Here is a 15,368-nt window from a genome sequence, read left to right as displayed (position 1 = left end):
AGTTGAAGATGATGAAGGAGTTTGGAGACCACTGTAAGAGTTCGTAGTAAATGACAAAGACCTTGTAGATAACTGTAGTAACTGAAAGACGTAAAAAACTTGGTACTGTGAAGACTTGGTAGAGTGAAGACTTAATACTGTAAAGACTTGGTACTGTGGAAACTTAATACTGTAAAGACTTGATACCGCTGAATACTGTGAAGACTCAATACTGTGAAGACTTGGTATTGTGGAATACTGTGAAGACTTAATACTGTGAAGACTTAATACTGTGAAGACTTGTTACTGGAAAGACACGACTGTGGAAGATTCTAGCACTTGACCACACTGAAGAAACTTTAGTACTTTGAACACACTGAAGAAACTTTAGTACTTTGAACACACTGAAGACACTTTAGCACTTTGAAGTCACTGTACTGTAGATACTTTAGCACTTAGAAGACACCGAGGATACTTTAGCACTTAGAAGACACTGAGGATACTTTATCGCTCTGTAGATACTTTAGCACTTAGAAGACACTGAGGATACTTTATCACTCTGTAGATACTTTGGCACCCTGAGAATACTTTAGCATACTGTAAATACTTTGGCACACTGTGAATACTTTGGCACACTGTGAATACTTTGGCATACTGTGAATAAGTTGGCACACTGTGAATACTTTGGCATACTGTGAATACTTTGGCACACTGTGAATACTTTAGCATGCTGTAGACTTTAGCACACTGTGGAATTTAGCACATTGTAGACTTAAGCATACTGTAGACTTTAGCACACTGTAAACTTTAGCACACTGTAGACTTTAGCACACTGCAGACTTTAGCACACTGCGGACTTTGAAATACCTTGGTACTTGCTGAGAGTCTCTGATGAACTTTGGTGGTAACTGAGAGGCGCCGAACGGAAATCCCAACAGGAGAGAGGTAGGTCCACTGCAGCACACTGGTAGGTTACTGATGGGTAGATTTATTATCTGGCGATCAGGGGAATATGCGCTATCCCCGTGCCTTAAGGCAGGGGATAGCGCTTCCCCTGATCTATCACACCTACTGGCCGGGTACTTTATCGGCGGCGGTGTGGGGCAGGAGGCATAGCGCAGCTACGATATTTCGTGCTGCGCCCCTGCCTCCTGCCTGATTTATGAACGGTCACTGACCGTTCCGTCGCCTGCAGCTATCCACTTCGACAGCTGCAGGCGGATGCCCTATACCTACAGCAGGGACAGCGCTGGCGCTGAGCGTGAGTAGCGAGATCCCGCGCATGCGCAGTCCAGCCGGCCGGGGGGAAAGAGACAGCGCGTCAATGTTAACTGACGTGCTGTCAGCTGGAGGGGACATCGCCGGAGGGGGGAGTTAGCGCTCCCCCGCTTCGGCGGCAAGATCTTAGTAGATCTTGTCGGTGTCCCCTCCTGCTTCGCCTCGCTAATGAGGCGAAGCAGGGAGTGTTATAGCGGCGCTCTTAGCCCCGCTATAATAAATCTACCCCTGAGACCTTCTAGGACCACCGGACAGGAGCAACAACAGGTTGGGCAGGAACACTGTGGAGCACAGCCACTGAACCACTCTCCAGGAAGTAGACTGAAGCACTGGCAGGTAGACATGGGCCAGACCCCTTTTTTCAGGGAAAGACACACCAGATTGGCTGGAGAAACCGCTGGCAGGGGATTGGAGAAACCTTGGTCTCCAACATAGCTGCCCCCACACCGGAGACACCATGAAGAACCAGGCACACCTCCTCTCACAGCTACAGGCACGCAGCAGGTCTGCCCCTCCGCTGCACTGTGCTACAATGGCGGCCTCTGTTGCCGCTCCACGCTGCCCAGGACCTGCCTCCTGTGCGCCCCTGCTCCCCGGCGTCCTGACCATACCACGTGGCCCACAGGACAGACAGCGCGACCCCTAACTGTGGTAAGCCTCTGAGCGCTGACAGGCTGCCCCCAGCCTCAGTGCACCCCCTAGCCCCCCAGGGTGAATGGATGCTGCATACAGGCATCCATTAATTTCCTCCCTGCCTCCACTGCTGTATGCACAGTACAGCAGACAGCAGCGGAGGTTATGTGCTCCTCCGCCCAACCTCCATGCTGACCGTAGGATGCTGCAGTTGGGAGGTTGGGCTCCCCCATTGCTGTAAAAAGGGAGCTGGGTCAAATGAACCGGAATACCCGTTTACACTGTCCCACCACCTTGGTCCTCCCCGTGTTTCACCCTGATCAGGAACTGGGTAGGATTTGCAAGGAAATGGACCCGTGTTTTTTTTTTCAGTACCACTTTTAGACCTGGGTCCATGTGACAAAAACTCAGGTTTTTGCCTCGGTGTGAAAGGGGTATAACTCACAGGCCTCAATTTTTCACAGTCTGCAAGCTATAGTTTGAATGTATTTTTTGCACCTTACAGTACATTGTAGTGGATGTTATTCTACATTAAGGGGTAAATTTACTAATATGAAAAACCTAGTTTTTCGTATTAGTATTTCCCCTACGACTGCATACAACTGTTTCAGTTGTATGCAAAGTTGTGTTCCGGAGGGGAATGTACAAAGCAGTCAGATACGACTGCTTTGTAACCCTCCGATGGTGTAACCATTCGTATTAGCTGGCCATATATACGGCCGCTAATACGAATTCATACAGGCAGTCTGCACGGATCAGTCAGATCCGTGCAGGCTGCAGAGTGTAAAAAAAAAATAGAAAAATAAATAAATTTAAAAAAAAAAACAGCTTGGGGTCCCCCCACAGCTGTAACCAGCACCAGGCTGAAAGAGCCGGGGCCGGTAATTAAAAATCAGGGAACCCGACAAATAAGGGTTCCCCTATTTTTAACAACCAGCCCCAGGCTCCAGGTCCGGGGCTGGTTCCCAAAATACGGGGGACAAAATAAGTAGGGGTCCCCCGTATTTTAAGAACCAGCCCCAGGCACAACCAGACAGCAGGGTAATGTCACAGCCGGGGGACACTTATTATATAAGGTCCCGTGGCCAAAACATTAACCCCCTGACCGGTCAGCCTGGCCAGGGGCCCTGGGGGAGTGGGGACCCCCCCAATAAAGGGGTCCCCCCCCTCCAGGACTTATCTGACCAGGCTGAAGCCTGGTGCTGTCCCCGGTGACCCTGGGCTGTGGTCACCGGGCTGATAGTGGTGTAAAAAAATTAGATGAAAAAACGGTACTTATGTAATATCTGGGCTCCCGTTTTTTTTATGAGACAGCGTGCGATCGCCACGCTTCGGGCACGGTGGCTCGCTGCGCTCGCCACACTATATAAAATCAACTCCATGCGTAGTTGGATAGTAGGGGTATGAAAAAATGGGGTACATTTAACATGGGAGCCCAGATAATACATAAGTACCAAAAAAACTATTGTTTAAAACTGTGGAACTATGAGTCCCAGCAAGCCTCCCCCGCAAGCTGGGACTTGGAGAACCACAAGTCCCAGCCTGCAGGGCATTAAAGGGCCCGCTGGGTCTTGTAGTTCCACAGTTAAAAAAATAGTACAATAAACACACACTGAAAATAAAAGTTTAATACATACAATACACACATACTGATACTTACCTATCTTGATCCCGTAGGTAGCCCTCTGTCCTGGTGTCCGGTGTCCTGTGTCGTCCTCCAGGTCCATGTCGGCGGTCCGTGTTGTCCTCCAGGTCCATGGCGGTGTCCGGGTCCGAAGAAATCCATGTTGGAGCTGTGGAAGGAAATCCTACTCACCTGGTCCTGTGGCGAAGATGTCTTGTCTTGGTCCGCCGTAATCCAGGTAATCTTCATGCTGTTGCCAGTCCCCGCACTGTCCGCATCGCACTGAGGAGAGATGCAGAGATGTTTCATACTCGGCGCCTCTCCTCAGAATGATTTCTATTGGCCGCCTAGCGGCCAATCAGGAGCCAAGAAAGTCGGCTTCTGATTGGCTGCTAGGCGGCCAATAGAAATCATTCTGAGGAGAGGCGCCGAGTATGAAACATCTCTGCATCTCTCCTCAGTGCGATGCGGACAGTGCGGGGACCGGCGACAGCATGAAGATTACCTGGACTACGGCAGACCAAGAGAAGACATCTTCAGCACAGGACCAGGTGAGTAGGATTTCCTTCCACAGCTCCAACATGGATTTCTTCGGACCTGGACACCGCCATGGACCTGGAGGACGACACGGACCGCCGACATGGACCTGGAGGACGACACAGGACACCGGACACCAGGACAGAGGGCTACCTACGGGATCAAGATAGGTAAGTATCAGTATGTGTGTAATGTATGTATTAAACTTTTATTTTCATTGTGTCAGTGTGTGTTTATTGTACTATTTTTTTAACTGTGGAACTACAAGACCCGGCGGGCCCTTTAATGCCTCGCAGGCTGTGACTTGTGGTTCTCCAAGTCCCAGCTTGCGATGGAGGCTTGCTGGGACTCATAGTTCCACAGTTTTAAACAATAGTTTTTTCATCTATTTTTTTTACACCACTATCAGCCCGGTGACCACAGCCCAGGGTCACCGGAGACAGCACCAGGCAAGTCCTGGAGGGGGGGGGACCCCTTTATTGGATGGGGTCCCCACTCCCCCAGGGCCCCTGGCCAGGCTGACTGGTCAGGGGGTTAATGTTTTGGCCGCGGGACCTTATATAATAAGTGTCCCCCGGCTGTGACATTACCCTGCTGGCTGGTTGTGCCTGGGGCTGGTTCTTAAAACACGGGGGACCCCTACTCATTTTGTCCCCCGTATTTTGGGAACCAGCCCCGGACCTGGAACCTGGAGCTGGTTGTTAAAAATCGGGGAACCCCTATTTGTCGGGTTCCCTGATTTTTAATTACCGGCCCGGCTCTTTCAGCCTGGTGCTGGTTACAGCTGTGGGGGGACCCCACGCTGTTTTTTTTAATTTATTTATTTAATTTTCCTTTTTTTTACACTAAAGCCTGCACGGATCTGACTGATCCGTGCAGGCTAAAGCCAAATACGACAGGGAAAGCAAGGTGTATTTTCCTGTCGTATTTTGGTGCCTGTTATACACCACTTAGCAGCTGTATTATCAATACGGCTGCTTAGTACATCAGGAACCACCATTCTTTTGAATGGTGATTCCTGTCGTATCCTATCTATGGTGTAGACATTCGTATTTGTAAATACAAATACGAATGTCCCATCTTTAGGAATACGAATTGTTGTATTTTCGGGATTGTAAATCCCGAAAATACAAATGTGTAAAAAATAGGTGTATTTATGCCTACGAATGCACCTATTTTTTACGAATCCATATTGGTAAAATTTCCCCCTAAATCTCCGGAACTGTTCATAAGAGATCCTCATCTTATTTCTTCGCAATTCCTCTGGTGAATATCACATGAGAAAGCACTACATCCATCCATCCAGTGTTCACCCCATTCAGGCACCACTTCCACAGCCACTCATTCATAGGCGTGCGCAGCCCATTTTCTTAGGAGGTGCACCATTGGAGGGGTGTGTCCATCACCGCCTACTGGGCGTGTCCATCACCGCCTATTTGGCATAAATGAAAACTAAATAGAAGGTGACTTATTTATGTATATGCACTCCAGAATGAATTCCCCCCTACACATATCAGGTACAGGTACAGTGCGCGCCACAGGCACACTGCAAAAATATAAACTGTAATGCCCATCACACATAATGCCACACACCGTAATGCCCATTACGCCAGGGCTTGACAAATTTTTGTAAATTAGGGACAGTGCGCACCGAAGGCATGCACCAACAATGTACACTGTAATGCCTATTACTCGTCACACAACCATTACATAGTATACCACATGCTCTAATGCCCAAACTCGTTATACCACACACAGTAATGCCCATTACACGTTGCGCCTCACATTGTGATGCCCATTACACCTCACACCGTAATGCCAATTACATATTAGGCCCCACACCGAATTGCCTATTACACATTATGCCACATGCTGTAATGTCCATTGCACATTATGCCACACACCAAAATACCTATTACACATTATACCACACGTATTTTGGTGTATACATTACATATTATACCACACACCATATTGCTCATTACACATTATGTCACACACCATAATGCCCATTACATATTATGCCATATAAGTGTGCTTACCTACTTGCTCCTTGTTAGGAGTTACATGTTTGATGCCAGGGTTTACATGCACCTTGCGAGGCGGTTACATACTCCTTGACACGGGGGTGGGGGGGGGGGGGTGTTGCATGCACATTGCCAAAGGTATTACATGCTTGTTGCCCAGGGGGATTACATGCTCATTGTCTGGGGGATTACATGCGTGTTGCCTACATATAATGCCCCCCTTAATTCTATATACATAATGCCCCCCCCCCATAGTGTTACATTCACAATGCCAACCATAGTGTCACACGCATAATGCCCCTTGTAGAGCCACACACATAGTGCTGACTCTTTAGTGCCACACACAATTCCCCAATAGTGCCACATACACACTGCCACCCATAGTGCCACACACATAATGCCCCTGTAGTGCCACTTGCATAATGCCCCTGGGGTGAAACACAGATAATGCTGACCCTTTAGTGCCACACACAGTTCCCCAATAGTGCCACATACACACTGCCCCCCATAGTGCCACACACATAATGCCCCTGTAGTGCCACATGCATAATGCCACTGTAGTGCCACATGCATAATGCCACTGTAGTGCCACATGCATAATGCCCTCTGTAGTGCCACATGCATAATGCCCTCTGTAGTGCCACATGCATAATGCCCCGTATTGCCCCACATATAATGCCCCATACTGCCACACATATAATGGCCCCATAAAGCTATCACAGGAGCTGCCTGGAACTTGCTGAGGAAGGGGAGACCTAGCTTCCACTGCCACAGGGTGTGGGGACCAAGCTGCAGCTGCCCAGTGTCTGTCCTGCTGCCTGAATGATCAGCATGGCTGGACCCCCCAACCAGTGGCTACATAGAGGAGCAGCCACCAAGGAAACATAAATGAACACCCCCTCAGTGTGAAACTGTGGCTACCGCTGACAGGGGGGAGAGCTGCCATTGCCGGGCAGGGGAGAGAAAGAGGCGCCGGGCGGGCAGAGCTCCCGCTGACGGACGGTGGGGGGGAAGCTGCCATTGATGGGTGGCTGGGGGATGGAGGTGCTGGGCGGAGAAGAGACGGTCGGACGGAGCTAAAGTTGCCAGGCAGTGGGGGAAGGCGCTCATGCTGCTGGAGGGACATTTGCAGCTGTCGGGCGGAGGGGGTGGCAGGCAGGATCCGGCCAGCGCTCACAGGGGAAGGAGGCGGCGGTGGCGTCATTAGGAGGTGCCTGTGCACCTCCGGCACCCCCCGTGCGCACGCCTATGCACTCATTGCTCGCCAGTTCCCCAAACTAAGCCTAGCGTGACAAACATTCCTTATTGCTGCATACAGTATCACAGCGATTCAGAATGTTTTTCATCAGGACTTTTTATCTTTGTAGTCCCACTCAAGTATAAACTAATAAATGTACTGCTCCAATAGCATAGATATTGAGCCAGTCCTGGTTCCAAAAATATGGGGGACAAAAAGTGTAGAGGTCCCCCGTATTTCTGGAACCAGCACCTGGCTCCAACAGCCAGCGATGTGCCACAGCCGGGGGACACTTTTTATACAAGGTCCCCAAGCTGTACCATGAGCACCGTGGCTGGTCAGGCCTGGATGGGGTCCTGAATGGAGCTGTAAAACTTTAATATCACCCCTTTTACACTTACATTCACACATACTGACCTGCTCCAGCGTTGTCCTCTCTCTGCCACTGACAGCCACACTGACAGCCTGTACTATAGCTGTAGCAGAGACGGGGTCCCTGTGACATCACAGGGTCTCCGTCTCCGCTATAGTATTCTGTAAATTTTGCCAGCATGAACCTGGTATATTTGTTTGGTGATTTTTGGTAACTGTTACCAAAAATTGCACCCTATTACATTTGCAAATTCCATTCTTTATAATGGGAAAACTTCTGGATGCAAATTGTAATGTATGATTTTTTTCACATAACAAAACATGCGATTTGTATCGCTAAATGTGCAACTTAAATTGCAATTCACACTCAGAAAGAGCAAATTCGGCTTGCTGAATTGCGAGAGAATTGCTAATAGATCGTTAATTGACATACGCAATTTCCAAAAATATCAAAGATTTTTGGGCATCTGTGCAAATTGGAGTATATCTGAGGCTTCCACTAATCTGTGAATGAGACAGGGTGGAAGTGGTCATTGCTGAGGTTACAGACCCTCCTCAAAAATGCCTGGGCATGCCTGCATTTATTTCTGCTACTCACAGAAACTTCAGGTTACCAACCCTAAATGCTGGCCTCCTGTCAGCGAAACTGCGAGGGAATAACCTTTACGATCCATATTGTTATGCTCACTGAAGGAGAGTCCCGAACCCTGGTAAGGGCTTTCTGGGGACATTCAGCAGCAGAGTGCAACGGATGGACAGGTTGTGTGGAATCCCAGCTGACAGACCACAGAGCACACAAGCGAGCCTTCTTGCCTAAAACAGCCCTTTTCCCTTAAGACTCTTTAGGGCCAGATTCTCTAAGCTTCAAAAGTGATAAAATGGAGAGTGATAAACAGTCAGCCAATCAGCTCCTACCTGCCATGTCACAGACTGTGTTTGAAAAATGTCAAACAGGAGCTGATTAGCTGACTGTTTATCACTCTCCATTTTATTACTTTTAAAGCTTAGAGAATCTGGCCCTATGTATCTACCGGTACTAGTATGCCGCCAGGACTTACATCGACAAGTGGCAGTGTGAAGTTAACCCCAAGCAGCTACCGGTAGGAGAGAGGCCTACACTGCCTACAGTACCTAGCCTAACCCACGGAGACAGAACTAAAGGATGACACAATCAAGATGCAGGCACAAGACAGAGAATCAGGTGGGGAAGGATGAGTCCTACTATAACAGAAGCTAAATGACCCTAGTACAGGGCTGGGCAACACCGGCCCTCCAGATGTTAATGAACTACACATCCCAGCATGCCTTGCATCAGTTTCAGCATGGCCACATAGCAAAACTAATGCAAAGCATCCTGGGATGTCTAGTTTATTAACATCTGGAGGGCCGGTGTTGCCCAGCCCTGCCCTAGTACCTAATTGGGACGGTGAGGGCAAGACAAATGCAGAAACAAAGTATATCCTTACACAGATATGAGCACATAAAGTATATACACAGACTGCCCCATATATAACTAAGGTATATAAGTATATCCTTACACAGATGTGAGCACATAAAGTATATACATAGAAAGACACAAATATAACTAAGGTATGTGCAAGTAGTAGCATGCGTGGCCTAACGCCACTGCCTGCACAGGGACCCCAGTGGGGCTAGCGACAAATGACAACTGCAGAGCCTGCTAACTTCAAACACTAGAGTGCTAAATGGAAAAGCTAGGTGATACTTGCTTAGCAGGAAAAAGGGAGTCACAGCCAGTCAGTATTTCAGGGTAGCCTCCCAGAGTTTCAGGCAACAAGTGGTAAAATGACAGGGAGCGGACACACCAGCAGTGTGAGAGCAGAGCCTCCAAACAAACTCTATATCCGGCGCCGGAGCGGCCCAAATCAACAACCTATAAAGATTTCCTCAGAGTGTCTGCCCCTGATTAGTAATGACAAGCAGCTGAACGCTGCATCAGGTGCACTCAATGACTTATCGATGTGGCTGCCGGGCGTCCCCATCGCCTAGGCAACCGCTGGGGAAGAGGCAGTGCCAGCAGAGGGCGGCATGCTGAACGCCTGGCAACAGCCAAGGCGACGCCCTCCCTGCCCAGAAGTTCGGGACCGGAAGTGTTGCGTCGTCCCCACTGCTTAGCAACAGCCAGGACTTGTGCTGTGGGACCCGGCTGAACACTAGAAGCGCCGTTAATACTGCACCTACCACATACATATTTTCTGTTGCCAATTCCCCTCGCACATACAATTGCTCGATTTGTGAATTCTCTCTCTAACGATCCAAGCTTACTTAGGGACTGATTCTGGTTCACTCACAAAAGCAAATTCTCTCTCTAATGGACAAACCATGTGCACTGTAGGTGGCGCAGATGTAACATGTGCAGAGAGAGTTAGAGTTCTTAAGTGCCCATAAGAAATACTTCCCTCCCAAGTCCCGGTTAATCCGGGAAAGTAGGTAAGCATGATAAAGATGTGAGGCGCATACTGTTACTGTTACTATGGGCCAGATTCTCTAAACTTCAAAAGTGATAAAATGGAGAGTGATAAACAGCCAGCCAATCAGCTCCTGCCTGACATTTTTCAAACACAGTCTGTGACATGGCAGGTAGGAGCTGATTGGCCGGCTGTTTATCACTCTCCATTTTAGCACTTTTGAAGCTTAGAGAATCTGACCCTATATAAGATATTTTGAATAATATTTTGGATGACATTAGTGAACTCAGTTAAAACTTTATTTCATACTCGCACACTTTTGAAAAAGCGTTTAAGGGAGATTGTGCAAACACCAGCTACAAGCGTGTCAAATTTGTCACACAATGCCTCTGTCACCCTCTCTTGTCATCCACTGCCTCTCCCCATGACTCTCACAATCTTCCTGGTATCACCCACTGCCTCTCCCCATCACTCTTGCCCTCTCCCTGTTGTCACCCACTGCCTTATCACATCACTCTCTCCCTGGCATCACCCACTTCATCTCCCTATTACTCTCACCCTCTCCCTGGCACCACCCACTTCCTCCCCCTGTCACTCCCCCCCCCCCCCCTCTCCGGTATCACCCACCCTCATTCATCATTTTCTCCCTGGCGTCACCCTCTGCCTTTCCCCATCACTCTCTAAGGCTCACCCTCTCCCTGCGTCAACAACTGCCTCTCCCCAATACTCTCCCCCTCTCACTGGTATCACCCATTGCCTCTTCCAATCACTCTTATGCCCCTTTCAGACCGCACTTTGGAAACGGTATATTGCCGTTTTTTTACCGTTTTAAAACGGTAATCTGTGCGGTCTGAAAGGTGCAGATCCAATTAACCGGTTTGAAAATACAGTTTTTTCAAACCGGTTAAAATGCAGGGTCCTACCCGTTTCAGACCCGGTATTTTGGGATCAAAATTGGGTCTGAAACGGTATTTAGGACCCAGCCAATGAGCTGGGTCCTAAATTCAGCGCAGTGAATATTTAATGAGCGCTCATTTAATATTCACAGCACTGGAGCCGCCCCGCGCCCCCCCCGCGTGAATGTCGACCCCCCGCGCGCGTGTCCACCCACCCCCCCCGCGCGTGTCGACTCACCCCCCGTGCAGCCGGTACCTCCGTTGTGGATCCCGGCAGTGCAGTATGGTCGGAAGCACTCGTAAAAAAAAAGTGTCTTTCAGAAAATGGCTGCCCCATAGGAAAACCCTTTCGTATGGGGGCAGCCATTTTACAAAAATCACTTTTAATTTAAGAAAAATGACTTTCGGAAAATGGCTACCCCCATACGAAAGACAGTTTTTTAAAACAGGTTTTCCTATGGGGCAGCCATTTTCTGAAAGACACTTTTTTTCATAAGTGCTTCCGACCATACTGCAGTGCCGGGATCTGCAACCGAACTCAGGTACCGGCTGCACGGAGGGGAGGGGGGGACGAGGGGGGGAGGGGGGGCTGCACGGAGGGGAGGGAGAGGGGAGGGGGGGGAGGGAGGCAGCGCTGAAGGCTGCACTGGCTTTGACCCTGTATTTGGAAAGTTTCCAAAAACGGGTCTGCCAGTGTCAAAAAATCGGCACTTAAACGGTAATATACCGTTTAAGAGGTGCGGTGTGAAAGGGGTTTTACCTGGCAGACCCGTTTTTTAAAACGTTTTCAAATACAGGGTAAAAGCCAGTTATGCGGTCTGAAAGCAGCAATATCCTCTCCCTGGTGTCACCCACTGCCTCATCCAGTCACTCTCTCACCCTCTCCCTGGTGTTTCCCACTACCTCCCTGTCACTCCCTCATCATCTCCCTGGTGTCATTCATTGCCTATCCCTGTCAACCTCAAATGGCTATGGGAAACCTTATTTTAAGATGGTTGTAGCCATAGGGATCATTTTTTATTTCAACCAATGAGAGAAATGATCATTTAAATGTTGATATATTTTATAGTGTTGATATATATTTTTTTCCCAAGTACATAATGAGAGTAAGCTACATAATGAGATTAATGCGCAATCAGGGAGATTGAGGGAGACAATCCTTGGCTCTATTTCTGTCAGGGGAAATAGTGGCGGGCACCAATTCAATGTTGTCATTCCTGACAGCATAGAAGAGGCAGCTGATCAGAATGGACCCAACTTTAAAAGCAGTTGGGCCAATTTTGCCCAAAACAGCCTTGGACATATCTCTACAATCCATAGCCGTTTTCATAGACACGCCCCCTTTTTTGCTGATCAGTAGGCATTAAATCCCACCTGCCGATAAACTGGCGAGCGGACTAAAAATGGGCCAGGGTCCTGACTGTCGGAAAGTATCGACAGTCGGGACCCAGGATTGAATACCCCCCAAAGAGATTGTTACTATTTAAGGAAATCGCTGTGATATTCAGAGAGAGGTGGCAGGTATGATTTATTTGTCCACTTAAAGAATTTAATTGACTTGACAGAAAAAATTCTCCTGCCAAGGAGTACTGAATGTAATTTTCACCATTTGTCAGTAGTACAGTACATGCTATCGACACTTCTCATATAAACATCAGAGCATCTCTGTCTAGTACTGACTGTTTCATGAAATGCTCCATTTACTGTATGTAGGATGGGTAGTCTTCCAACCCCTAGCAGTTTCCTGACCTCGCACAGTTCATTAGAGTGCTCAAATGCTTTCATTATATTCTAATTGTATTTAATTACTATCAGACTAGTTCCTGGAAATCTGCCTCATGTATAAGGTAATGTGCGGGATGCTCTAAACCAGAAATGCGATAAAAAAAAAACATTATTGGGGTTTTTACCGCATTTCTGTATTCTGTAACCCCCCTCCGCAGTGTCAGCGCTGCGGAGGGAATCGCCAGCAAAAGCTGGTGATGCCCTGCAGAAGCCTATGGGCTTCTTACCGCAGCACTGTGTGAGGGATCCATCACGGATCCCTCCCAGCATGCCCTGCGGCCGGCTCCGGTGCTCTGCACATGCGCAGACGGACTCCTGGGTCTCAGACCCGGAAGTCCAGCACCGTGGCTGCATCACAAGGGAAGGCTCTTGTTGCAAGAGCTGTCCCTTGCATTAATAATCGCATATGTTAGAGCATATGCAATAATTAACAATGCAGTACCCGGCGAATGGGGGCGTTAGAGGGCTGCGGATATTAGAACATCCCGCCAAATGTATTAAACCAGTGGCGTAACTATAAATTTTGCTCCCCCCCTGCCAAAAAGTTTGTGGCTCCTCTCCAGCGTGTTTCCCCAGCGTGTGACGTGATGACGTCACATGCATAACAGAGAAGCTGAAGCAGGAGAGAGAGGAAGAAAGACCAGCAGACACTGCTATTTCACTTGGCTCCGAGGCATCCCAGGCTGCCCTAGCATGCCCATCCGCCCGCCCAACCTTTACACAGTAGCCAATAGCTGGCTCTGTTTACAGTCAATTGAATCAGTGGGGGAATCTGTCATCTCTGCCATGGCCCCACCCGCGCTGCGGCTGACTTGCCTCCAGTGCTCAGTCAGTGGGCAGAGGCAGGCAGCAGCATGTCAGTGGGTCGAGAGGGTGCTGGCGCCCACACAGAGCCTGCTGCTGCTTGCTCCCCCAAGCGGCTGCTGGGCTGCCTTACAGTAGTTACACCACTGTATTAAACCTTCTAAAGCAGTGGCTCCTGAGGGTAAGTCTGATTTTTCGTAAAATCTGTATTTTCAAATACATATACTACTTTAATATGGGTAATCAAAAAAGGGAGAAGGGGTAGAGGAAACTTAATCGCACAGGATGGAATGGTATCAGTCAATACAGTTGTGAATGAGGCCCCTTACATATATAATTTACCTAGATGTATTTATCACGGTAAGGGTGTGCTACCACTGGACACTGGTTAGAGACTAGAGTATGCAAGGGCAAGAAGGAGTATCTCTATGTAGTGCACCAAGAGAAATTTTAATAAAATATAACCTTTATTAATTCATTAATAAAAAGCAGTAGCGAAATAAAAGACAAGATACATACAAAATACAAACATTAAACATGTAAATAAAAAGGATATCACTATCCTCACAACGTGAGACTTCACTATTCCAATTGTTGGGGTTTTAAATTTTCTCACTACAATAGTGTAAATGAAATGTGTTTAATTGTTGCAATTTATTAGTATTGAGAGTGAGAGTTGCAGTATCTGATTTGTATTTGTAAAATGGCAAATCGTCTGTTTGGTAGGTCAGATTGCTATATTGCAGCTAAATCTGATGAAAACCTAGGGTCCTCTACTCAAACAGATAGATATTATACCATTAGATAATATAGTTTAGTGCGCCAAAAAAACACTGCACATTGGCAAGTGGTATATCACTGTGTTGGAGTGTTGCGTCTGATACCATCAGCACACACTCACAGATGGGGCGAAATGCCAGACGCCAGCCGGACTGACAGATCTGTAGATGACCAAAGTGGCCGGCAGTGAACGCCGCTCGGTCAATCTCCGTGCCGTTGCTGCAGGATCGCAGTGTAGATGTCACACACCGCGTATCCAGCAGCCGCACGTGTTGGTATGGCTGTCTGAGTCCGGTCAGGTACCGCTATTTCTCTATATCTCACAACAATTTAAATACACATTTTACAAGTGGGGAAGGGAAAGTAAAATCAAAACCACGAAGTGTGGGGTCGGCGCACACTTCGCTGTGGAGCTTCGTCAGGACCTGACGAAGCTCCATAGCGCCCTTGCATACTCTACTTAAATATGGAGTTGGTCCTCTTTTGCAGTGATAACAGCTTCCATTCTTCTTGAAAGGATTCTTGGGATTTTGTTCCCATTCATTCTGTAGAGCATTTATGAGGTCAGGCAGTGATGTTGGACAAGAAGGCCTGGCTTGCAATCTCCATATCAGTACATTCCATAGAAAGACTTGTAGCTGTGGTTTTTCACACTCACTCCTCACTATAGGCTCCCACTGTGGGGATGGAGAAAAAGCCTCAAATAAGCTGCATTTTGATATTAACTATAACTAATATTTATGTCATAAAATAAATTGTATCTGTTACAGTTGCTATGTATCCATGCCAGACAGTTGTAAATAGCAGCATATTTTACTATGAGGGTGGTTCAATAAGTTAGGTAACAATATATGTATGTTCTCTGTTTGATTCTAATTTCCCACCAGAGCAGAGAGAGCAATGCTTCCCCTCACGGCCATTAGACTTCTCCTCATATCGGTCATACTGTCCAACATCAGTTATAAGTATGGTCAAACACTGAGGTCC

The sequence above is a fragment of the Crinia signifera genome, chromosome 6 (genome assembly GCF_055691185.1).
Source record: "Crinia signifera chromosome 6, ASM5569118v1, whole genome shotgun sequence".
NCBI classification, from domain to species: Eukaryota; Metazoa; Chordata; class Amphibia; order Anura; family Myobatrachidae; genus Crinia; species Crinia signifera.
Note: the sequence above shows the minus strand (reverse complement) of the source record.